The 26,530-nt window shown below is 45.0% G+C and overlaps 1 protein-coding gene across 2 annotated transcripts in view; it reads right to left on the bottom strand.

Annotated features, from left to right (window-relative positions):
* KCNJ15 (potassium inwardly rectifying channel subfamily J member 15) overlaps positions 1 to 16,047 on the bottom strand; it is a 42,599-nt gene extending 26,552 nt beyond the window's left edge. Inside the window, exons 1-2 of one of the 2 annotated variants that reach the window (XM_059392351.1) lie at positions 15,947 to 16,047; positions 15,607 to 15,745 (exon numbers count right to left, since the gene is read on the bottom strand). The gene's annotated coding sequence lies outside the window, so the exon portion shown is untranslated. The remainder of the gene's footprint in view (positions 1 to 15,606; positions 15,746 to 15,946) is intronic. The other variant, XM_059392352.1, reaches the window with a different exon arrangement.
* Positions 16,048 to 26,530: the final 10,483 nt, after the last annotated feature.

The raw sequence follows: 26,530 nt of genomic DNA, 5'->3' as shown, positions 1-26,530 counted from the left end.
AACCAGGGACTGGCAAGGCCTCCACGGTAAAAGGTTACCGGGCCTTGGGATTACAAATACCACATTAGAAACATAAACATCTGAAAACCACAGAATGTAAATGCTCAAGGTCACAGCACACTCATCAGCTCGTGGGATCCATACGGTAATTGAGCACATTAAGAAGCCTACTAGCTCTGCTATTGAGTTTTAGAAGGGCTGTAATTTAGTATCGCCAGCTATCAATTAGGCCTGTTTTCCTCATCTGTAAAATGAGAGGGTTGGATGAAATGGTCTCCAAGCTCTCTTCAGCATGGGCAGCGGTGAATATCAGAGCACACGCGAAATTCTGAAACTCATTTACTTCTTTAGCATGTACACTGGATGTGTGACTCTCGGTGCTCAACAGTGCAACTGCAGGGCTAACCCAGCCATGGGCTAACTGAGCCCTTGGTCTTATGGGCCATCCTGGTTTTACAAACAAATTGCCCCATGAAAATACACAACCTAAATTCTGGTGGGAGAGATCTCAGGTGTTATGGGTAATGGATAAGTTATTGACAGGACATTGGAATAGACCGACAAGAAAACTATTAGGGATGAATAGGTTCTCATATTTGCAAGCTGGGGGAATAATTTTGTTAATATTGGGGGGAAGGGGGAGACACGGTTTAAAGGACACCAAGAAAGAAAGGAAGAGAGGAGGGAAGAAAGAAAGGAGAGGGATGAAGGAAGGAAGGAAGGAAGGAAAGAAAGAAAAGGAGCTTTTCAAGTATTAGAATGAATAGCCAAGGATATCAAATAAAGTTATATACATGCGAGAGCATGTGTTATCTCAGAGATAAGATGAATTTATAGCAATGTAGGTAGGCTCTTTCTCACTTCCAAAAATTATGAAGAGCTATTCAGGCCTTAAGTAGGTCCTAAAAACCCAACATAAAATGTAATCACCCGTACAATCAGTAAGGCTAACTAGGATACTAGTAATATTAGATGATTAGATAATCTAATTTAATATTAGATAATATTAAATGACAGTGGCTAACTAGGATACTAAGATATTTTGAATATCTTATCACTTTTCACACGCAATGCCATTGGTGGATAATATGATACATGATATTGAAAGAGATAAACCTAAGGATGTATGCCTGTTCACACAGCTGCATTCTTCGTATACTGTGTTACTAAGATCAAGAACTTTAGGGCTCAAAACCCAGCACTGATTCTGCAAGTTATTTATTTGCAAATTTAATCTGAATTAAGAGCTAATTGCTATTTTTAGTAGTGTGCTTGATGCATTACTAACAGTTCTATAGCTTTTGTTTAAGCAAATAAATTGGGATTTCAATCTTTACAGTATAGGGTACAAGTATTATTCACTCTTTTTCCCAACAAATTTAATGCTGTATTTTATTTGCAATGTCATAGAGTCGTGCTAATACATAGTCAAGCACCAGACATTTCAAAAGTGGAAGTTTTCTTCAAATCAGTAAGATTCATACTAGTGGAAATGAAATAGAATAGAGAGTAGGGAAAAAATCATGCCTGAGGTCAAGCTGAATCATTTTGGTTGGACCTTCCAGAAATTCCCTGGTCTTTTGAGGTTTGGGTGTTTTATTTTTCCCTTCCTCTGTACCACCCTGGGTGAGCAGCAGGAAGCACTCTGGGGGTCTTACCTCGAGCCCAGGTGCTGGAGCCCAGCTCAGCTGAAGGTCCCAGGAATCCACGGTGGTCATGCCGGGACTTGGCTCTGCAGGAAATAATGCTGGGCTTCTGGGAGAGTGTGTAGTTCAAACCTTGGGCTCCATGCTCATGTGATAGCTGAGAGAATGGGTGGGAACCTGCCCTCTACCCCAGGAGGCAGACGCTGGGCGTTTGAGCAGTCCTCACCCATTTCCATGGTGGATGAACAGCAGGGCTCTGGGGCCACCAGGACTCCCAGCACAGGACTTTGGTTCTTATGAGTAAATGATGGTCCCTTTGTCAAAAAAGGTATCTATATCTGATTTTTTTTAATTTATTTTTTATTTTCAGCATAACAGTATTCATTATTTTTGCACCACACCCAGTGCTCCATGCAATCTGATTTTTTTTTTTTTTTTTTTTTTTTTTTTTTTTTTTTTTAGTTATTTGGCAACAGAACTGTTAAATAGAACTACCATGTGAAAGGCAGTATGGCATTTTCTCATTCTTCATAGGTGCTGGGTGGGTGGTGGGAGACACTGGAAATTCTTTCTCTCTCTTGAATTCTCTCCAGAGTGCTCTGGAACCTTGGAAAATGATCTGACCAAGTATCACATTTTAGGGGGCGCCTGGGTGGCTCAGTCAGTTAAGTGTCTGCCTTTGTCTCAGGTCGTGATCTCGGGATCCTGGGATCGAGCTCAGTGGGGAGCCTGCTTCTCCCCCACCTCTGCCCTTACTCCCCCCACTTGTGCTCTCTCTCTCTCTCTCTCAAAAAATAAATACAATTTAAAACAAACCAAAACAAAAATAATTATAATTTAGTAGCTCTCATAGTTGTCACGGGCCTCCCACTCTGTCAGGAGCCTGATCCTGGGGCTAGGTCACAGGTTTTGTGGTTTGTTTTTAAAACACCAGGCTAAGATTTATCTTCAAAATATTTTTTATGTTTATGTTATTATAAATGGTATTGCTTTTTCAATTTTAATTTCTGATTGCTGCTGGAATATAGAAATAAAAATGATTTCTTAAAAATATTTTATTTATTTGAGAGAGAAAGAGTGCGTACAGACTCCCCACTGAGAGGGGAGCCTGATGCGGGGGCTCGATCCCAGGATCCCGGGATCATCACCTGAGCCAGAGACAAACACTTAATGGACTGTGCCACTCAGGTGCCCCTAAAAGTGATTTTTTTCTATGTCAATCTTATATCCACAACCTTGCCAAACTTACTTATTAATTTTAATAGCCTTGTTTTGTTCCATAGGACTTTCTACATAAATGATTGACATTTCTGAATAAAGATAGTTTTTTTTCCAATAAAAAACAAAAACAAATAAAAAGCAAACAAACAAATACCAGGCTACCATGGGCCTCTTGTGGTGAGTAATTATCTTAAACAAATGGGAGCACACTCCCCGACATTGGATGGACCTCATGCACCTTCCTTTTCCGTGACTTCCACATGTGTTTCCACAGAGGTTTCTTCCCTGCCAGTCTGCTCCCATAGCGACCTCTGGACAGGATGTGGACTATCTGCACGGAATAATAATGACCGGGCCTGCAGCGGGGGTGTGGATGACTATATAGTGCGAGCAGTGCGGCACACAGGCTCCCTGCTTTCTGACTAGAAGAGATGGAGTTCAGCTCAGTCCTCAGGGGTTTTCCTTATAGGACCGCCCTTAAGAATGACAGTTCAGGGAAGGGGCTGCTGACAGATGTCAACAGTTGAGGGACAGTAGGAATGGTTCACCTGTGTTAAACCTGTTCTCTCGCTCTGTACACACACATACACACACGCTCTGGTCCAATTTATAGATTTTTGTCATCTTCCCTTGATTTTGACAAAACTGGATGAATCACCACATATTCATCGAATGTTATTCCATCGTCAGCTTTGTCCTGTGCACTTTGGTGATAGGGAACAACATGATATCATGGAAAGGTACAAAGTTGGAGCCAGACAGACTTGGGTTCACATCTCAGGTCTTCCGCCACAGCAGTGGGGGGCAAGTCTGCAAAGTCTGAAAGCTAGTGCTGAGGCCGACTGCCGGGTGCATCCAAAGGACAAGGGAAAACGCCCCGTGGAGTGTACTTGGGCTGGTGGCTTCGGACAAGGATCCAGCCTCCCTGATTCCTTTCAGAAAAGGGAGAAGAAAAAGCTGGCCTGTAATAGACTAGGATCACCCAAATGCAGGGTGCAAAGCAGGACTCTGAGGAGGGTAGCTGGTTGCCACTTGGTCAAATGTGACAGACCCTGCTTAAGGGACCTGCCATCTGATTGGGGTGAGGGGTGATGCCTGCACTAAACCCATACACACTCAGGGACCCAATATATGAAAAGGTCTTGGTGTCACAGACATAGTCTAGGTCTGGTTCTGCCCAGAGTAAAGGAACTTCGGGGAGTCCAGGGGTGGGGAGACTCCGTGGAAGGGAAAGCCAAGCTGAATGGGCCTTGAAGGAAGGGGGTCGGAGGTGCATAACGAGGCTGGGAGAATAAGGAAAGACGAGCACCTTTGAGGAAAGAGACCACGCGGGCAAAGGCAGTAAGGTGAGGACGAATCCAGAGCAACTGGACAGGGAACTTGGTGAGGAGAGGGGAGAGGAGTGTGCAAACTGAGCTCAGTGACAGAGAGTGCTGGCTCACAGGCACCCGTTCAACGCTTAGGACAGTCAGGTTCCACGCCAGCAAGCAAGACCGCTCCTAGCTGCAAAAGTCCCCGACTCTCAGGGACACCTGGTGTTTTGGTGCCCAACTTCCTCTCTGTCTCCTTTTCCCTGATTTTAGAGAGCACCGTGGTTTCTTTCCATACCAGCCGGTGCAGTATGTACTCAATTTATAGTTTACAGGGATTTCTCACACACCCATGTATGTTTTCCACTGAAGTCTGTACTTTTTCCTAGACCCACCCAAATTCCAGAGCATGGTTCATTCGTATGCCAAGTTCGTCGTATTTCTCTTTGTCACTCTCCTCTCCTCCTAAAACCTAGCAGAAAGTTATCTTTTTAATGTTTCTATGTGTTTTTGATATCAAAAAAAGAAGGATGTCAAAAAATAATTACAAGAGTAATTTCTGATTGAATGTGCATTGAGAACAACCCAGTAAATCAGCTTCTGCCAATTCGAAATCTTGTTCATCCAAGTTTGAGTAGCTATAGGAGTATAATCCCTTTTATAAGTAAAAGAATAATAAAAAAAAAAATCTGTTTGAAGATTTTGTAAGGGTGGTGACCTGGACTTTGGATTCTAAGTCTGGAATCCAGTCTTCTGGATTCTGAGTTCCTTTATAAAGTCAGTTTTTAAAAAAACAGGATTGTATAAACAGGGAATTAAGTCCCTGGGGAGGAAAGTAAGCTTGTTCTGGTCATTTGGAGAATGATTGTTATCTATTGATTCCTAGAAGACAGAAGAGACTTCCCAACATTTTCACAAAAAGCATCTCATTTAACTCCCCCAAGAATTGCTCCAAGTCTACAGATGAGAGATTGAGAAGTTATGTAACTGGTGGAGGCCACACAGCTCTCCAATCTAGGACTTCTGCCTCCAAATCTACACTTTTCCTCTCTGGCCACCTTAAGGAAAAGCCTGTGTTTACCTTAGACTAGGGCGGGGGGCGGTAGGGATGCTGAGGAGTCCACATGGGGGGTGGGAACCTTGAACAGAAGAAGAAAGAAACAGCATGCTCAATTCAAGTCTTCCCATGTGCCCCCAACTATGCAAAGACGTGGAGGTTCTGAACATCAGTGTGCCTTACCCAAGGGCTCCATGGCTGGGAGTCTGCATGCCCAGAATTCACATCTAGGAATGTCGGCTTCCAAAGTCCAAAGTCTCTTGTCATGAGATCGGCCTGCCTCTCTTAACAACTACCTGCCAGGAGCTTGTTCTCACTCCTCTCCTGTTTCTGTTAGGGCTTTCAGAACTCTTGTCACATGTATATGTTCTCCTATCCAGAAGTTTCTGAAATATTACCCACCGGATTTTTGCTAAGAAAATGAAATTCTCCTATATATATATATGTTTAATTCTCCTATATATTTTAATTCTCCTATATATTTTTTTAAAATGACTCTCATAAGCTCTTTATGTTTTTTTTTTTCAACATAACAGTATTCATTGTTTTTGCACCACACTCAGTGCTCCATGCAATCCATGCCATCTCCAATACCCACCACCTGGTACCCCGACCTCCCACCCCCCGTCCATTTAAACCCCTCAGATTGTTTATCAGAGTCCATAGTTTTGCTGAACTTTTGTTTAATCACAGCACAGCACCAAGAAACCAGAAGGTAGTCCCAGCAAAACAAACTTTAAGCTATAGGTCCAATGCCAACAGCAGCTAATTGTTCTGAGAGAACTGGCATTGCTTACTCATTCTTTTTCCCTCGTTAGGACTGTCTTTGTCAGATCCTGCTTGTGTTCAAAAGGTCACTGATCTTATGAAAGAATAAACTTGAAAAGTCTTGCTTTAATCACTGCAGTAATTAGCAAATTTGGACACTGCATTATCTTTCCCTTTTTACTGGAAACACAGTCAAGAATGGGCTTGTCATTTATCCAGAGTGTCTGAGGAGAACTGAAGCTTGTAACTTGCAAAAAGCAGGTATCCACCCAGGTGTGAAAGGGCCTGAGTTTCTAGAACCTTCCTTCAGGAGCACATGTAAGCTCCCCTCTGCACTAAGCCTATACTTTTAAATCAAGATAGAGGTGAATTTATTGACTCACTTATTTGAGTTTCAGGAGGAAAGGGAATGGGCTAGCCACCCTTAGAATGGGGCACGGAGGGAAAGAAACTCACTATCAATGGGCTCTGAAGGAGCCATCCTTCAGGCTTCCAAGGACTCTGATTTGCCAACCAAATGAAAATCTCTGTCCTCTAATTTTTTATCTGCAGTGTGCATTGGGAAGAAGCCATCAAGCCCTCTTCACCATCTTTTCTTTCTGGCACCATCAGACCACCAGCAGCTTCCTTCCCTCAACTTCCAAACCTGCTTCTCACCTGCTATGATAAATGAGTCAAGAGGATGTCAACAGGAGCCTCTCTAGAAAGCTCCTGCTGTCGGTTGCTCCTTTAGTCCTCTAACTGCTTCTCTGATGATTCATTCTCTTTGTGCATGGTAGACTTTCCCTCTTCTCTATCCCAGGCCCCCACCAGTTTTGTTCCCCAAGGTCCTATGCTCATCCACCTTTATTTCTCTTTATTCTGTCTCTTGTGTCCACCACCTAGCCCTCTGGACCATGCCTGGTTCCATCACGTTAACTGCTGCTGACCAACAGCACTTATTCTGAGATCTACTCTGTGTTTCCAACATCCCCTGGGATACCTTTCCTAGAGAACTGACCAGAACTGACTTGTCCCAAACATAAATCATATTTTTCATTCTCCTCGAATTAAGTTACTTCTCCTGATTTTTGGTTCCAAACAATGGCATCCTCATTCTACCACCTGTCTGTAAAATCCTTCTCTCCTGCCTAATCTTGTACAAGCCTAGATGTTCTGCCTTCTAATGTAACTTACAAGCACCTTCCTGTCCCTTTCTGCTGTCGCTCTGGGCTCCAGGTCTTCATGTCTTTTACTGGCCTCTCAAAACCACCTGGCAAGTCATGTGGCCTTCACTGCCAGACTGGTGTTCCTAAAGTGTAGCTCAGAGCCCTAAAACCAAAGCTTTCATTGACTCCTCACTGCTTACCAAACTGAACTCCAAACAGTGCTTGGCATCCAGCCTGCCCTTGAGTCTCATCTCTGGAGGCTCACCTTCAAGGGCGCGGTCTCTTGAGGCCAATGACCTTGCTTCAAAGATGGCTTCACCTCTTCTGAAGCAAGTTACATAACCTCTGAGCCCTGCTTTCCTCTTGAAAACAATGTTCATAATAAAGTCTACTGGATAAGATGGACAGTTGTTAAAATTAAAGCAGTTCTATAATCAAGTAGCCTTCAGTGAGCACTCAGCATCATCACCTTGGCTACTGCCAGCACTGAGCCTCCTTCTCTCCCTGGTGCACCTGCCATTCTCTGACTGATGGCTTCCCCTCCCATCCTGACTATCAAAGTCCTCTTCATTCTCCAGTGCTCTCTGGAATGCCCCAGGGCTTTCCTGACTCTCCCAAACTATCTGGTCTTATCTCTTGATTATCTCCAGCTGTTCGGAATCGCTCCTCCAGCAGTTCTCATGTTCTGCCTGGCACCACAGATGTTCTGCTCTTAGAGTGGTTTTTATTATTCCTCCACCTCTTTCCCACCCACACATCCTCACAGCAGCAGACTGGGGCTCCTTGAGACCAAGGACTGAGTCTTCTCTCCCCGGATCTAGCCTCCTGCTGAGCAAGTTGCCCGCACACACATGGTGGGTGAAGGGGACTAGGGCTTGAGCTAACTATGCAAAATCCTGGTCAGATTTGATTAAAAACTCATTAAATATGCATTTCTACCCACTTTAGGGCTAGTATGTCACAGACCATTTCTTTAGCTATTGAAAACTAAATGAAATGTTCTACAAAAAGCATAGTTTATAGAACATCCCCAGTAGACTGGACTAGACAAGCTAATATATCCATCATTAAAAAATTTATTTTTGACTATAGATACACTCACACAGCCTTCGACTCTGAAACACTGTGTGTCGGCGTAGACTGCTCCCGGTCAGAGAGAGATGCGTTTGATGATGATCCCAGAAAGGTGGTTTTTGTAAATTTTAGTCCTAGAATGTTTCATCCCTAAAATGGATAATCTTAGGAAACTCTCAACTTAAAATTTAAAACACATTCAGAGCCAAATACCTGTATTGCCCTAGCTAGGCTAATACAAGCCCCGGATCAAACAGCCCTTGAGGGCGACTTGAATGATGTGACGTTAGGGCCTGGTGCCCTGGATTGGCCAAACTGGGGATAAAGATCACTGTCTTCTTCCCCAGCAAATTCCTCCTCTTCTTTCTTTCCCTTGTTTTCATCCTTCAGGTCAGACTTTCGGTCCTCACTCCCATGCCCAAACTATGGAGTTTTATTTCAATTTCCTTCTTTCCTAAATATTTTCCATGGTGCCTATTTTCCATGTATGGGTTTACTCGACTACTTTGTTGTAGGCTCAGTTTGCCCTGTAGAAACGCCTAAAAATGTGTCTCCCTTCCATAACAACCTCACTTAAGCAACTCTAGCAGTCAATCTATCACTGTGTAATGTTCACCAAGGGGGAAAAAATGTGCACCAGTTTGTAGTTTTCAGATATATGTATCTGGGTAAAAGTTTTCTGTTGGCATAAATGCAGGTCACGGTTCAACTGAAGATGTAATTATAGCAAAACCCCATCTGCATGCCAATGCGTGTTGATTCAACAGCATCACCTGAGGGACTGTTTGGGCCAAGCTCTGGGAGTGCCGTGGAAGAATCAGGGAAAATCTCCATTGCCGTGGACTCCCACTTCAGTAGGCGAAAGGGACACATTGATGGGCTCTTGTAATGTGGTGCCAAGTGGGATGAACCAGCTAGTGCGGGGAGGGGAGGGACACCTACACAGGGCCCCTAGCCTAGGTGTCGTGGGTCGTAGATGACTTTCTGGTGCTCGAGCCAGACCTGCCTCTAAGCAGTGGAGGACCTTCGTCCCCTTGCTTACAGACAATTAATTTATAAACATAGTGAAGAAAACAAAATCCCAAGAGGGAGAATAGACATGATCTTTCAAAGGAATTATAAAATGTGGTGCATGGTAAGACTAGACAGAGCAATGGCCTCACTGATTCCCCAGTTCAAATAAGAAGTGTATTTACAACTCACGTTTAATTCTGAGCCACAAACAAGATTCTGTGGCTGTGGGCGCGTACATGTAGTTTTTTTTTTTTTAATACATCAAACCCATAAAAAGCAAGCAGATGATTTAATCAAATACCTCTTCGAGGCTTACCTGTATTTTTCATTCTCATCTGCTTTTACGTCATGCTGTATTTGTGTGAGGGTATGTGGATGTGCCTTTGAAAAGCCATGTAAATCCCGAGGGAGTCAGATGGAGGTAGAGTAACAAAGAAGAGAAGAGTCAGTTCATTCTTAGGGGCTAACTACCTGTGGTCATGTTGCAGTCCCAAAAGCAGGCCAGTCACCCGTGGGGACAGCTCAGGTCCCAAAGGTATAACTCGCAGCCAAGGAGCACATGAACATCACAACATGTTCTTTCTTGGAACACATGACACCTTGCCCACCCCATACCAATCATAGCCCAGGAAGGTGTCTCCAGTGGGGGTCCACGAGATATTAGTCAGAGGAGCGAAGAGTGGTAGGAAGGAAGCAGGAGGAGGTGGGAGGCAGTTCCGTAGCCCAACATGGTTGCATGACTTGGGACTCAAAGTTAAAGGATGCGTCTGCTGCGACATTTGGCGGAGTTTTCACACACTGATGAGGACTGCAAAGGCCGAGTGGGAGCCACAGACTATGATAGATTCCTATCTGAGTACAAGCTGCTGTGTTTTTTGGCAGGGCGAGAGCGACATAGAACCCCTTTCAGGTCTCTTTGTTTGCCGGCGGAACTTCCCAGGGTAGACGATGCTTCAGGAGACCTCCTCCAGCTTTTTGGGTAGGGGAACCACTCCTGCCCCCAGACCCCTGAGCCAGGAAGAAGAGGACCAGCACCTACCAGGTCTCTCCCAGTCCCTAGAAACGGAATCATGGAGGTGCTGAAGGGGCGACCTCAACTCCCCTTACCTCCCAAGGCAGCTTTGGCCGCCTTCGAGAAGCCACGTATCCTGCTCATACAGGCCAGGTGGGTTGAGGTGTCAGAAACTGGACGCTGAGTATCTCTTGGTCGGATTATCCCAGTGTTCTCATGGACAAAATCGAGCCGCATGACGTAAAACCCAGCTCCTTTCCTAAGGAATGTTGTTAAGACCAACATCATGGGCACCTGGGCGGCTCAGTCAGTTAAGCATCTGTCTTCCACTCGGGTTCATGATCCCGGGGTCCTGGCACCCCGTGTCGGGCTGTCTGCTCAGTCGGGAGCGTACGTCTCCCATTGCCTCTCCTCCTGCCACTTGTGTTCTCTCTCTCCCCAATGAACAGATAAAATTAAAAAACTAACAAACAAACAACACACATTACCATGACAGCATTTTTTTTTTTTTTCTGGACACTGCTTAGATAGCAAAGTGGGGTATGTTTCATCTTTAATATGGACCTCAGGTAGAAATTACAGATTTGAAATTCATTAAAAAAGACAATATGTTGGAAATAAGGCACCACAGTATTGGGATGTTGTGAACACTGGTCTATACACAAACAGTCTCAATATCAGTGTCGAGGCTAAAGGCACAGCCTTGCTGCTTTTGTCACTTGCATATATTTATCTGTCTGTGGTGCGGCTCACTATCTGTTTATATGTAAATTCTTTCCATGGACTTTTGCAAACATAAAGACAGGGCGGGGTCTCATTCCTTAGTATTTGAAGAATTCTAGACAAAGGAACCAAGTGTTCTAGGGTCACATATTTCTCTTCAGTCTCTAGCAGGCATGTGGGGCTGGGGTTTTTAGGAAGAGTACAGATGACATCAAGTTTTGTGATGTTTCAAAGCAAAGGATAAACTTCTCCAATGTGTTCTCAAAGGGAGGAGGAAAGGGAAACTCAGGAAGTAAGAAAGCCAGACTCGGGGAGCTGACCTTTGACAGAGTAGCGTAGGATGGAGCAAGATATCCATCCCACCATATTTGAAGACATAAACATCGCTAAGTGAGAGCGTTATCTGGCCTGGTGGGCATGGATTTTGCAAACATTCGTATGGAGAAATGGTGCAGTTACCCTGCTGCCTGACCTGGAAACACCGTTAACAGAAATGGAGGGAAGAGGCTGTCCCTTGCCAGACACATGGATGTTTCATGGACATTCGATGGGGGCAAACTCTCCAGTCTCTTAGAAGAGAAGCACATTCTCGCTGCCTTTAATATCATGCTCGGTTCTAGGCTCACGACTAGCGCGAGGTTCTGGTTTTAACTGGAGTTAAGGCTTTTCAAATGGAAAAGGTGCACCATTAATTCCCATACCCACACAGTCTGCTGAAGGAAAAACAGAACTTTGATAGCATCTTGCCCTTGGGCCTAATTATGGCCTAAAGGTTTGGCCACAGCACAAGGATCTACATTTCACGGCAACCTGCCAGTGAAATGAGAAACATTCTACATATCGCCCAGATCAATTTTCCATATATCACCGATCATTAGATATGTATAAGCACGATGGTATTTTCGCTTATCACTTTCCAGTTACTCAGAGGCCAGCCAGCAGTTAAAATTTACATAAGTGAATACAACCATTCCTTCAAAAGGCAAGTACTGGGCCTTTATTATGTATGACACAGAGTGGATTTATCATGAAGGTAATGAAACCAAGCTTCAGGGAGCCTCACTTATACTCATACAAGCCCTCTCCAAAACCTTGTACCTAATTTTCTAGTCATGCTTTTGCATTCATTTTCCTTAAAGAGCCCCCCCAACCCCCAGCTGTATATTTTTCAAGCCCCATATGATCTTGATCAGACTTTGGCGAGGTCCTGGAGAAAACACAAGAATCTCAGTTATCAGCCTGAGACTAGGGCAACTTCGACAGAAATAGGATGTAGATTCAAACCCAAACCTGACTACCGGGTCCTCAAATCAGCTGAGAATATGATCCATGCTGCTGGAGTCCCCTTCTGAGCCCCCTGTGTATTCCCATGGCCCCAGAATGATCTGTAACCCCAGGGACGTGGTCAGGGGGAGAAGCCAGAAATGCGGATGGGAGGGTGAGTGTCCGGTGGAGCCTGGTGGCTCTTAACCAGCCGATTCCCTGGTGAGCAGAGAGCTTGATGCGGGGCTCGATCCCAAGACCCTGGGATCATGACCTGTGCTGAAGGCAGACGCTTATCCGACGGAGCCACCCACGTGCCCCAAGGATTTGTTTATTTTCCCCTTTCATCTGAACCAAGTAACACTTACAAAATAAAACTTTTAGATTATACATTATTTTCTCTCATTCTGTGCCCTCATGTCTCCCTTTAAAGGAAGGGAAGGAGGCTACCCTTTTCTCCTTTGGTTGAGGGAAGGTTTGGCATTCCTAGGGCTGCTGGTTTCTGGCTCCACAGTTCCCTTTCCCTGTCTGTGAAACGAGCACAGGGAAGCTGCTGGAAGGACAGCAAGGAGCCAGGGGGTAGGGTCAGATCTGTCCCCTGCCAGGGCTCTGCCTTCTTGAGGGGCACAGAGCACGGCCCAGTTTGGTTTGCTTTGCTCCTCTGCTACCCACTTCCCAGCTCGGTCACTCTCCATTCTCCAGCTGGACCCACAACCCCACAGCCCAGGGCTCCATGAGACAGAAGTACAGGGCAGGGGAGAGGGAAGGATGGATGATAACCGCTGCCTGATACGCCTCCTGCATTTACCCACTAACATGCAACAACCTCTTCTCTGCAAGCCTATAAGCTAACATTAACTCTGGCCAGAGCTCCCAGACTATTTTTGGAATAAACTTACTCTGACTTGAAAGATGAATTAGAACGCATTTGGAGACACCCCCATTTCCTCCAGCGTGAGGTGCTTTAATTGTTGCCAGTGGAGAGACAGTGGCTGAAGTACTCATATATTAATGACTGCGGGAAATGATTAGGGAGGTGGATATGTCCTGAGCAGGGGCTCGCCATCTGTGCCCATCATGCCTACGGCTCCATCTGTGGACTGCTGTGCTGGCTGTAAGATTCCGATGCAGCCAACAGGCAAATAGAGTCCACAAACGACTCTGGACTCTGATGTGGGGCATGTGAGGAAGTCAAGAGGATTGCTCAGTCTCTAACCGAGGAGGGGGTGAGGCAGGAAAGGGTATTTCAAGTGCTTGACATTCACCGATTACTTCTGAAAATGTTTGCCTCTACACAGTCAGTACCACACATTGGTGCTTTTTCTTGTACTGACCATGTTGCTGTCTTTCAGGTATATAATTACACACACACACACACACACACACACACACACACACACATCTCAAAAAAAGAAAGCGCAGCCCTTCCCAGACTTCCTCCACACAAGGGCAGAGCAGGCGTGCACTGAGCCCTGTGTCAAGGAGCCAACAGACCTGCTTTTGTTGGCTTTCATGACGGCTGGTGTGGGAAGCCTAGGGTCTCTCTCTCTCTCTTCCCCCCCAAAAACAAGCTGTCTGCACTGGGTTTAAGCGTGAGGCGAGGAAATTGGGGAAAGAGCACTTTCCGTAAAATGACCACAACTGTTGGTGGAGGAAGGAGTGGTGAGAGGGTGCATGGGCTTTTTACTAAAAATGTGTTTTCCTTAAGCGACCAGAATCACAACATTCAACCACGTCTATTCCTAACAAACCCCCAAAGTACGTAGGCGTCTCCTTAGCTCAGTGAAGACGTGTCAGCTCCGTTATTTGATTAGCATTTCTGAGATGTGATTACCTGATCTGGTTGAACTCTTCTACTTTCTAGCCTTTTCTGAAGACTTGACATGTGACCTCTGGGTGGCTCCCTGAATGGTCATTAATTCTATTCTCAGCTAGAAAAGTAGGAAAACTGCTAAAAAATCAAAACCAAACCAAACAACAACAAAAAAAATAACAATCCCCCCAAACCCAGGGAAGGAACAGCGGAGGGAGCTGAGCCCGAGGTGAAGTCCTCACTCCGTTCCCCTCTGAGCCTCCCAACCCGGTCCACAGAGAGATGGTGTTTCAACTCGCGGTAGTGGAGGCAGTTGACTCTTTTCTTGGGATTCTTGGGACAACTTTAAATTGAGAGAATTCTTCACCTAAGGCTGTTGTTGATCGTTACATGGCTGTTTAAACATTGACAAGAGAGGACAAAATGGGGTAAGATCTGGGATAACAGTCGATGGTGCTTCTGTGTGTGTGTGTGTGTGTGTGTGAGAGAGAGAGAGAGAGAGAGAAAGAGAGAGAGAGAGAGAGAGAGAGAGATTTGGGGGTTTCAAAGAAAGGATTTTACAAATCAGTTGTCATTTTTGTTTTCAAAATTATTCCTTCAGATAAAAAAAAAAAAAAAAAAGAATGAAAATATTTTCCATTCACAAGACATAAACCTACATGTGTGAACGGAGTGGGACGAATCATTTTGCTCTTTAATTTTCCTGAGTTGAACATTGCATTCGTTGTCAGGGTCCTAACCTGTGACTGTCAGAAGTTGGGAGATCAAGAAACACCTCATTGAAAGACAAATTCTTGTTTCCTTCAGGCGACTAAATGCGGAAGTGCAGACAGGAGATAAAAAAAAAAAAAAAAAAGCTAGCTTCATGGAGGCAGCGTGGAAATTCCACCCAGAGGAACACTTCTTAGCTGAGAGCCATCTAAACTCACAGGAAATCATGCGCAGGTTCTAAGACACATTATCCACAGGTTGTGAACAAAGGTTCATAATGTTTCCAAAGTCCGAATTGTTTACCTTCCTTCCACCTACCGCGGAAAACTTACGTAACTTTTTTTTTTTTTTTTCCTCGTAAGGATAGGTAACAGATTTTAAAATATTCCGGTGAGGTTTCGCCTTAAGGCAACCTACACTGACTTCTCCCTGGACAAAGGAAACTGACTGCCAGAAAAAGACCCCAGAACTCTATAATCACTGAAAATCAGTAACAAACTTGCTCTGACAGACACTGTGAGAGAAAAACACTTGCAAGGAGAAGTCGGAGTCATTCCTTCCCTCCACCTAGATCACTTACACCCACAGCAAACAAGACAACATCTGGATATTGTTTCACAGGCAAGGCAAGAATAAAGCACTTTCCCCCCCATCATTAAGTAAAAAACCCGTTTTCCACATGCAAACAGCACTTGTAAATTTCCCCCAGATAAGCTTGGAAGTTTTGAATGATTTAAGTGAGTTTTAAGAGAGTCACCGCTCGCTCATTGCCTGGGAGTAAAGTTTTTCAGAAATCTCTCCAGCCGGCTGAGTGCTCCGGTGTTGACCGAGGCGCATACCTCCTACCTGCAGGGACAGATGCACTGGACTCCTGCCTCGATGGCGAGCTATGCCCCGGCGAGGGAATGACCGGTGGATGCAGGTTGTCTTGGGGAAGATAGGTGTTCAGGTTCTCTCAAAGTGAAGAAAAGTCTCTCGCTGCTCGCTGTCAGTCAAAAACAAGTTGGTACAAGTTTGAGTAGGATTTACCTGAAGGAACTGAAGAGAGGAAGAAGGAGATTGGAAGAGATTGAGCCGAGGGAGGAGGGACAAGGAGGGAGGAGGGAGGGGGAGAAGCAGAGGGAGAAAGGGAGAGGGAAAGAGGGCTCCGTGATGTCGGCAGTATGCCTTAAGGAGATCTACAGACCAGCAAAAGATTCGAGTGGACACCCAGTCCTGAGCCCTCTGAACACCTGTAGGAAAGAAAACGAACGTCCTTTTAAAGAAAAGAGCCAGTTAATCTTTGAAGAAACTTTGGCTACTCTTATCAAGCCCTTTTTAAAGGCCCTTTTGCCTAAATAAACCGTAAATAAATAACCAGATGATCTCTTCTAACCAGCTCTCCTATACCCCATGTTCCCTCCTCCTCTTCCCTCTCCCCACTGCAAATGAATGGTGACAAAAATCCCTGCTTCTTGAGAGAAGCAAAGCAAACTCATACAGATGACACACATATGAAATATATAGGAGCAAAATGTCACAGACAAAAACTCTGCGTTTTTAGCCCAATCTCCCTATAGCCTCTGTTTTCCCTGACCAAAAAAAGCTTAAAGAAGTTGGATAGATACGGGTAAAATTGGGTTCTTTAGGATCATGGAGGTTGGAATGGAAGCCGGTTTCCAGCATTTGTGCCCAGTGTCCATGCTTTTATGAGAAATGGTCAAGTTTTCATCTTTGAAGCAGAAGTCTAAGGGGAGGTCTCCATCTCTGGAAACGGAGGCAGAGTTTCTTTCTGGAACACAGCTGTATGTCTTCCCTACACAGAGCCATTGCTTACGGCCGTCGCGCCAAAGCCCGGGTAGGTTGCCAGGCTTCCTGCGGCCAGATTGCACGCGGACCCTGGCAAGCCCCCGAAGGAAGGACGGCTCTCCCGCAGGCGCCTTCCCGGCGAGATCCCCTGCACTGGTCCAAAGGCAGCACCAGGGGAAACCAAGGGTCTCTGTCACAAGGATGATGATGACACATTCACGCGTCCCCCACGCAGGCTCCCAGGCAGGGTCAGGGCTCTGCAGCCGCTTTAGGCTGGAGAGGAAAGGGGGTAACTCATTCCGTTTGTGGGAAGCAAATGATAGTTTCCCTCCCCTGAGTGCTGGTTCTACACCCCTGTGCGCTCTCTCCACTTCACCCTGGGAGCAGCTGGTGCTTTCCAGGGGCTTGATCTAAATGGGGGAGAGAAGGGGGGAAGGGGTATTCTTTTTTTTTTTTTTTTTTAAGAGGAAAGTGTGAAACTGCCTACTTTATCCTACCCCCTCCCTTGACTCCAAGTCTTGGCATGAATCATGCCCTTTATTCTGATTCCCAGTGGGCACAGTGTGAACGGTGCATCAGCCTTTGTCCTTCTCCTTCCCAGGGAGCAGGGGCCTCCTCTTCAGCCTGTGAGAGTGGGGCGACCCCTCGGAGAAGATGCGAGGCTCCCTGGGGACTCGGGGCTGGAGACAAGGAAGAAGACATGCCGGGTGCAGAGGTCTTCAAGCTGCAGCTCTTACTCCAGATCACGGAATCGGATGCACATCAGAGGAGGACGTGATGAAAGCCCCATATAGAACAGGGAAACACAGGGGTCCAAAACAACAGGAAGGGGAAAACCCAGCTTCAAGGCCTGACCACATCCCAGCCCAGGTGGTTTGCACAGGCTGTCCCATCGCCTGGAACATTCTCCCTCAGATCTTCATTCCCCCAGAAAATCTGCTCAGTGACCCCTCTTCAGGGGGTCCAAGTACCCATCTCATACGGCCCCAGCCCACCTGGTTACCTGGGTCCCCCTCTTACTCCACGTGCCACTTCGCACTGTATACATCGCTGTGACTCTTTATCATTGGCTGTCGGTGTCATTTAGCATGTGACTCTAACTGTCCTTTCACTACATGTCCCTTGAGGGACACGGGGCACATCACAGTTCCTCAAACAGTTAATTTTCAAGTAGATTGATACAAGATTATAAAAGGACAGTATGACTTGTTACAATTGAAATTTAATTCTTATTTTCTCACTTTTTTAAAATGTTTATTTATTTTTTATTTTTTTATTTATTACTTTGACAGAGAGAGGAATCACAAGTAGGCAGAAGTAGGCAGAGAGGCAGGCAGATAGAGAGGGAGAAGCAGGCTCCCCACTGAGCAGGGCTCGATCCCAGGACCCTGGGATCATGACCCGAGCCGAAGGCAGAGGCTTAACCCACTGAGCCACCCAGGCGCCCCTTCTTTTCTTACTTTTAATGAATACTTCCCATCTCAGCTTTAATTAGTCAATTAACATTTGAATAGTTTTTCTCAATTTATAAAGTTCGTTCAGAAATGTTATTTCATCTGATGCTCAGACCAAAAAGGCACGATTAGTTTAAGGGTGAGGAAGTGGAAGCCAGAGAGGTTAAGTGATGTGTTCAGAGTCACAGAGCTGGACGGCGTGAGGGGTGAGGCTCAAAACAGTTCTCTCTCTCAGTCCATGCATTTTTCATTAGGCTACATTTTTCTCAAATTAGTCTATTGTGGGCATACATATGCATGTGTCAGTTCCTTTGAATATCAAGCCACACGCTACGTGAATGATAATCACAGGCTAATACTTTGGCGAGGTTTAGTTCTCACAGGACCGTACACAGCAGAGCTCACAACCCTCCACAAAACACTCTTAAAAATGAAGGAAGAAAATGAGTTCAAAATAGTGTAGATGCAGGAAAACCATTCATAGGTTAAGACACTATGCTTCATGTGGTTGATGTTTACCTGTTTTCATTTTTCGTGTGGGGCTACATCAACAGTCAGACATTGACACTGTAGATATGACCGAATTCATGACAGGAGGCGAGGCATTATATATGCATGAGAAAGTGTAGAGTCCTGAGTGGGAAAGCTCTAGAAAAATATCTATGAGATTTGTTTGTTGTTGTTACAGGGGACAGATTTTCCTTGGCATGTTTTAATAACTGAATGATTTCAGGATTTCCAATGCTACATGAGAGAGGGAAATGGGGCGAGTTATTAATGTTGACGAAAACCACTTTGTGTCACCGAATCTCCCTCCCACCCAGTGACTAAAACCTGCTTTACAACCTACTTCTGAGGAGAAGGGTCCAGAAGCTACAATCTGGTTACTTAAAAAAACACAACTAATCATCTTATAACTGAAGATGATCAATGTTACTGATCTTTTAGCCTAAAATAAAAAATAAGGATGAATGAATATACGGTAAGTCTTCCTTCTTCTCTCCCTCCTCCCTCCCTTCCTTCCTGTGTCAAATTTTAAGCATACAACTAAAGTCTGAATTTTTATCCAAAGTTCTAAAGTGATGTCTGAAAACTGGACAGAAAAGAGCACAAGAACTAGCTCTTTCAAGAGAGCCATTTCCCAAGAATAATTAAAAAAAAAAAAAATGCTGCAGTGCCTCCAGTTCTCATCTTGGCTTAAATGGAGACATAAGCAAATAATACATTATATGTTAATAAAAATTAAAAAAAAAAGTTGAGACAAAAAATAAGAGGAAAAGAGTACATTTTTACTTTTTTTTTAAAGATTTTATTTATTTATTTGACAGAGAGAGAGATCACAAGTAGGCAGAGAGGCAGGCAGAGAGAGAGGGGGAAGAAGGCTCCCCGCTGAGCAGAGAGCCCGATGCGGGGCTCGATCCCAGGACCCTGAGATCATGACCTGAGCCGAAGGCAGAGGCTTAACCCACTGAGCCACCCAAGCTCCCCACATTTTTACCTTTGACTAGATTTATTTAAGTTGCATTAGATATGGGACTACTTACGGAGAATTATGCCAGTTTTTAAAACTTCTTAGAAGCTGTGGATGGCCCCACTGGCTTCAAGTGTCCCCCATAGGCCAGGCAGGACAAGGTTGGGGTGGGCGGTGGGGGGTGGTCATGCCTCATTTGTTCCCATAGCCCCTGGCCCAGAGATACTTAAAACATCCTATCGGAATGCAGATGAGCCTTGGAGAATGAAGAATGACCATCTCAGTCATTTCAAGACTTTGCAGACCAGAGCTAGAGGCCTGTTTGCCTTTGACCTTGCCAGTGGGAGGCTTATCTCAGGAAGACCCAAAGTTGAAATCTTGTCTTGGAGTGGCTCTCTAGAAGCAGCTAACTCAACAAGGATGCATGTGCCATTTATTAAAGTGCTCCCGGGAAAAATCTGAGGATAGGATGGAGGCCAGCAGGGGAGGGATGAAGCTAAGTAAAGCGGCAGTTTTGGGCTCAGGCCATTTCCCTGCCTAAATCTGGTGAGGGTTTTGGAGTGAAAGTGGCACCTTTGACAAGGGAGCTGGACTTCTCTGCTCTTGCCCAGCCAGCTTTGCTAAGAGTAGAAGGGCTAAAGGGGTATCCCACTGCCTCTGGCTTTCTGTATCTGCAAGGGAGTGGGACTGGTAGCCCAAGGACAGCCTTATGAAGAGGGTTGGGGGGCAGCTGCAGGACATCAGAAGCAGTATGCATGGAAGCCTGCGAGTGTGCACCCAGAAGCGGGGGAAGAGGTCCGAGGGGATCTGCGCAGACCACCAGTTCTCCCTCCCTCTAGTATAGGTCCTCCCTCTACTGTGAACTCTCACTCCCTTAGCACCCCCTACTCTCCTCCTCCACTACATCAGTTTCCTGCTCAAAATGGAATTGGGTAGGGGCGACAGGGTGGCACAGTCAGTTCAGTGTCAGACTCTTGGTTTCAGCTCATGTCATGATCTTGTTTTTGTTCATTTTCATCTGTTTCACCCCCACTGGGCTCCACGCTCAGCATGGTGTCTGCTTGTGATTTTCTTCCTCTCTCTCCCTCTCTACTCACCAACTCACGTGCCTGTGCATGCACACACACTGTCTCCCAAATAAAAAAATAAATATTTAAAAAAGAAAAAAATTAAAAATAATAAAATTGGGGATCTTGGCACTAAAATTTAGACTTTGACTTGAGATGCATATGGTCATTTTATGCACATGGGCAGTACCTCAGAGTGCCAGGAGGATCTCAGCAGGGCCTTCTAGCACCAACAGAGGACTCTGTTATTGATATCCCATCAATCTAATTGGATTCATAACTAAACTGGGTGTCTCCTCTTTGCTGGGTTATTAAGACCCCACAGTCGCAAGACTGGAGTGAAGGGCAGTTCAGCAGAAAGACTGGGAAAGAGCGGACCATAAACAGTGTGGTAAGTACTCTGTGATGGAAATATTCTAGAAGCCCACAGGAAGGGTAGTAGACTCTGCCCGGAGTTGGAAGGTAGGCTTCCAGAGGAGGGGACAACGGAGTTCCACTAACAAGGTTTTCATAGGCAGGAACAAAGACGGGCTGTAGGCATGACAGAAAGGAGGAACAGAACGAATAATGGTGCAGATGAAACAAGCCATGTGAGCTCGCCCTGGGGCCCCTCAGCAGTGTAGCTCGAACCTTAGCCTCATGGAATTTTGTCCAGACGGCAAGAACCACAAAAACAAAAATGGATTCCGTTATTGAGTCATTAGGGTGTCTCATTGAGTGTGAAAGTATATCGGTCAAGTTGGCCTTAGTATGACCTCATGAGCCTGAAATTTATCCTTCTTTTAATAAATTGATAGAATAAAGGCCACATTTTTATTTATTATTAATATTTGGTTGATATTACTTTCTTTTAGCTTAAGTGATCTGAGCTCACATTTGTCCTCTACCATTTCTACCTTCCATTCAGACATTTTAGTCACCAAGCAGAAATGAGCTTGCCCAGAGCTAACCCCATAAATCCCATTTTATCCAGGCAACTCACCAGCTCTCCAAGCCATCCTGTACTTAAATACCTCCTCTCCCCACTTTGTAGTCCTGCCTCTCTCACTGAACATCTCTTCATGGTGTGGCTTTAAGGGAGAGGGAAGATTTTATTAGCAGTTATGTTCCAAAAAGCAAGCAAGTAGAAGAATCAGAGAAGCTTAATTATAGCTCGAAGGTACTTACAGCCATCCAAACCAGTCTCTTAATATTTCAAGTTTGACTCAGAAGACCAGAGAGTGACCTTCACAGGGTCCACAGAGCCTGAAACCCAGGATCTACACCAACATCTCATTGAAGGTTCTCATATACCGTGCTATACTAGATTGGTCCCTACTTTAACACATGTTTGTACACATATAATTCATTCAAGTGGCAGAAACCCACATCAAAGCTTGTATTGGTGTAAAAAGAGAGTGGGTATCGGTTTGACGTGGTCAGGATGTGAGAATGTGCCTTTTGACTTATTCCCTCCCCGGATTTCACTGATGGGCTTGGAGAATGTGCCCTTTGACTTATTCCCTCCCCGGATTTCACTGATGGGCTTGGAGGCTCAAGCTGATTGAATGTTAGTAGAACAGTAAGAATAATTACTCCGAAGTTGCAGGTGTTAGAAACTACACCAGGTTAGGCTAGAAACAAAATAGTGTCCCCAGGCATTTAATGCAGAATGGAAGCAGGTGGCAGCCCTCATCCCAAAGCTCACCCTTTGCTTTTGGTGCTTTAACAGCTGATGATTGATGACATATACAACATCTTTGAAGAATACAAAGATTCAGAATAGTTCTGTTTTCCTTTCAAGGATCGTTCCCAGTTCTAGCATTCTCTCTCTTTGTTCCTTCCTCCCATAACAGCCATATGGCCCAGACAAGGTTCCTGTGGCATCAACTTTCTGCTTCCCACTTGCTTCAACCTAGAACTCAGAGTCACTCATTTTTTTTTTTCTTCGTTGAGGCTGAGACAGATAGGGAAGTAGATAAACATACATTTGGCCCTCTTCTGTTGAATACAATCATGACCAAACATGCCAAGTTTTAGGGCATCATTTAGAAAAATGTGGCTGTTCTGTGTTCCATGAAGGACCTGTGAGATTTTGAAATTATCAACAATAACAACAAATTCTGAAAAGTTGCTAAATAAGCCAAATACTTAAGTCGTAGGGGCTTACCAACTGAAGAGTAAGACAAAATAACTGTCTTTCTGTAAACCTAATGGAAAAGCTTGCCTTGTAGGTACGCTGGCTTTAAAAGTTTTCCCAGATCCTGTGACAAGGCCACTTACTCCTGTCTGATAGAAGAAAGACCTCTTGCATAGAACAGGTGAATTGCCCTCACCAAGTTACTTATAAGGTCATATGTTTTTGAACTTGATATCATGTACTGGTTTTTAAATGAGGTTCCATAGGACACAGTCCCTCCAACTAATAGATCACTTTCCCTATTCACTCTTCTAGCAGATTTCCAAAATCACCTGTCTCTCTTTGTCCTTCGGGTTCCTAGGGGAGAAGCAGATGGGACTGAGAATAACCTCCAGTGACCAAGAAGATTTCTCCATCTTCCCACCCCCATTCTCAACACAAAAGAATTCCTCCTCAGGAAAGCACAGAGACTTTCTCACATGCTTCTTTAATGGGATGGCACAGAAAGTATCCCAAAACACAAAAGTTCCTTCACAGAAATATAATCTCCATGTTATTCCTCTGGAGGGTGAGCAAACACCCTGGTTTTCCCATGACTCCCTGAGTTTTAAGTTTGAAAGTCTCATATCCTGGAAAATCCCTCAGTCCCAGAAAAACTGCTGTGGCTGGTCACCCTATTCCCATGTGTGTCCTTAGTTCTTTTGTAGTCAAGCACTAAATGTTTAAAACTTGATTTGAAAATGAAAGTGTCATATAGGCATGATCCTAATTTATTAGCTCCAATCTGACCGTTGCTGGGGCATGTATAAAATCCAATTCTGTCACACAGGAATATGTGTGCATAAAAAGTCAGACACAGAAATGCTCACTATTCTGTATAGAGGCTGAACACTTTCTTTTAAACCTCCACCAGAGTGAATTGGTGATTTAGGTTCCCCCCAGTCGCATGACTTAGGAGTTGGCCAGTTACCGAGCACCGCTGACATGAACCCAACCATGACCCAGTTTCCCCCTGCCTCATTCAAGCTGGCCATTGTGGCTTTTGCTGTTGCTGATGCAAACTTACACCTCATTTTAGATATGCGCAATTTGTTTCTGGTTCACCTCAGACCCATTTTTACCAAATGAACCGTGACACTTCCCATCAGTGAAAGGTATATTGCAGGGTCTGATTTTCAGTGTTGACAGTATGGGCAGGTAAACAGAAATGCAACATCTAGAGGGTAGATTCGCCCTTCCAGGTCATTGCAACTAATACGATGCCACCTTCCTTTCAAAGCCTAACCATATCACTGATCTGGCAACGTGTTACACGCATTATTTAACTTCTTCTGTTGCTCTCTTATTGTTGTTTAATCCTGAACCAACTATACAGGTAATCTGCTAGGCCAGACAGTGAGACATGCGTGGCCATGGACCCTTTCTCCACCAGATGGCCAAAGACAGTATTTTACACATGGTAGGTTGAATCTGTGTCGGAGACCCCTCGAGCTACATTTAGAATATTTAAAATAGGATGATACAGAAAAGGTTAGTAGCATCCTGAATAGTTTTAACAATCCAGTGGGGAAGGCAGAAGCAGTGAATTACTCTCCTCTAGCCCGGTTTTCGTATTTCAGTGATTGCTCCTAGGTTAGTGCTAAACTATACACTTCAGCTTTAAAAAAAAACATCACGGAGTTGATTGATGGTGCCTCTTTCTTTTGGGGATGGAGACACCAAAGGACAAGCAAGGTGTGCAACTTCTTCTGCTGCTGTGGATGCTACCCTTCCTCACCACACTGCACTAGACTATCCCCTCTCTACAGGCCTCATTGTACTGACACTTCTTGCCCTGAGTTTTGGGTTCCTGAGCACGCACAGAGCTTTTTCCACTTCTCCCACACTCAGTCACTGGCTTCTGGCTCAGCCAATGGGTGCTCATTGCATGTTCTCTTGCCCTTTATTTGGATTAGCAGTTAGGGATATCATTATGCTGTAACTCTTCAATTTGAAATTCCCAGAATCACTTCCCTAGGAACCCGTATAGCCCCTATCTCTTATAACAACACACAAGAATGTCATAAAGTGTTCTGTTTCTGCCTCAATACCGCTATTTCTACATGACATAAAGGTAGGAGGGCTGAGGAGAATTCTCAGGACTCATTTGAGGTATTTATTATTAGCAGAGCTGGGTAAACAACTCAGGTTTTTACTTTGGGATCTTTCCCATTGTAGAATTATACCTTTTGACAAATATTCTAGTTTTGGTGGAAAAAGTGAGTGATGTAAATTGGCTAAATTATACTACGTGCCAGATCCCAGCTGAGGTTGTCACGATCTCCGAAGGACTTCACACCAGAGATGTAATATGAGTGTAGAAAGAGGGTGTTGGGCACTCAAAGTAACAGCTGTAAAGCCCATCTGTTCCCTGTCAACCTCAAGAGAGGGTCCATGCTGCTCAGGGAAACGCGGCCTGGAGAAGGTACAGCTCTACTCAAAGCATACACATGTGTTAGACAAAAAAATGGACTCAAAGGGCAGTGTCCCTGGTCACTCGTGTCCTTGCATGGCACCTCATCTTATCCAGTGCCCTTGTAGACACAGCTGAGTCACCAGCAGAACAAAGAGATGATAAAGAAGGCAAAAACAAGGAAGCTTTTTTTTTTTTCCTCCTTCTGTTCTCCTCCTTGATGGTCCGAGCCTGAATCAAAGAGTCTGGAGAATTCTGAGGCAAGCCTGGGCTCCTGAAGGCCAAGTTGTGCCACCACCAACTTCCTTGGTGGTTGCTAGCACCTATCCAGGCTGGAAATGACATGACTGGATTTGCTTTAACCCCCCATGAAGAAATATTCCTTGGGTTATTTGTCCTTTGTGCATTTATTTTTGGCCATGGGCTGGAGGACATTTCTGTCCCCATCATCTGTTCTGTCCCACGAGCTTGGGTTCATCACTGCGGTCCCCCTCGTCCAACGTCAGCGTTGACTGATAACTCCCTCATCACACTATTCCTGTTGTCGACTTCCTGCTACTCACTGAAAACTTGCCTGAGCTCACTTCCCTCCTGGAATCTGTGTGTGCTTACGAGGCAGCGGTGATGCCAAAGGCCCAGCGTTCTGGTCTATCAGTCAGTAAAGAGCACGTATCCTATCGCTCAGTGAAGCCTGCACACCAGTGGGAGTGCTTGGATTATCAGCTCAGACTCACGCTGATCTCTTGGGCAAACACCGTCATGTATTGTTTTTCAAATTGCCTAATGGTATATCTTATCCGACTCGTCAGTTCTCACTTTACAGTGCAAGATTTAACAGAAGAATTGAAGGCAAAATGTCATCCTGGCCTTAGAATGCTGACGTGTTTCATTATTTCTTTCTGGCGAGCAGTACAACAATATAATGGGAAAAAGTGTAGATTTAGTCTCAGACAGGTGTGGGTTTCATTCTAGAATGGCTACATACTGACAGCATGACCAGGGGTAAGTTAACTCACTTCTCTGAGCGGGTTTTTCACTAAGGAATGGAGGGAAACAAATTTACCTCGTGGGCTCCTATGCCTTTAGGTGGGAGAGGGGGTGATAAGGGTCTGACTCCAGAGCACTCTGTCAGGGGACACTGGGAAGGCGGCTGGTATCAAGACACTCTTCCTGCCCGTTACACTTGGCCACTATGACAGGATACTCTTTTGTTTTGCCGGAACTCACACCCACTAATGGTCCTATGCGTATTTCTGTCCTAATACCTAGATTATCCTTTCTTCTTCTGTGTCTGAGCTGTGAGACAGTTAAACGGGATACTCCAATTCCTTTAGGATCTCCTGTGTCTTCACCAGTCCTTCTGCAGAGACCCTAAGCTGGCTTAAAATACCTTCCATGATTTGCATTCCCTCAAGGGTG

This window comes from Mustela nigripes, chromosome 2 (assembly GCF_022355385.1).
Source record: "Mustela nigripes isolate SB6536 chromosome 2, MUSNIG.SB6536, whole genome shotgun sequence".
In the NCBI taxonomy this organism is placed as follows: domain Eukaryota; kingdom Metazoa; phylum Chordata; class Mammalia; order Carnivora; family Mustelidae; genus Mustela; species Mustela nigripes.
Note: the sequence above shows the minus strand (reverse complement) of the source record. Positions and strands in the feature narration are given on the sequence as shown.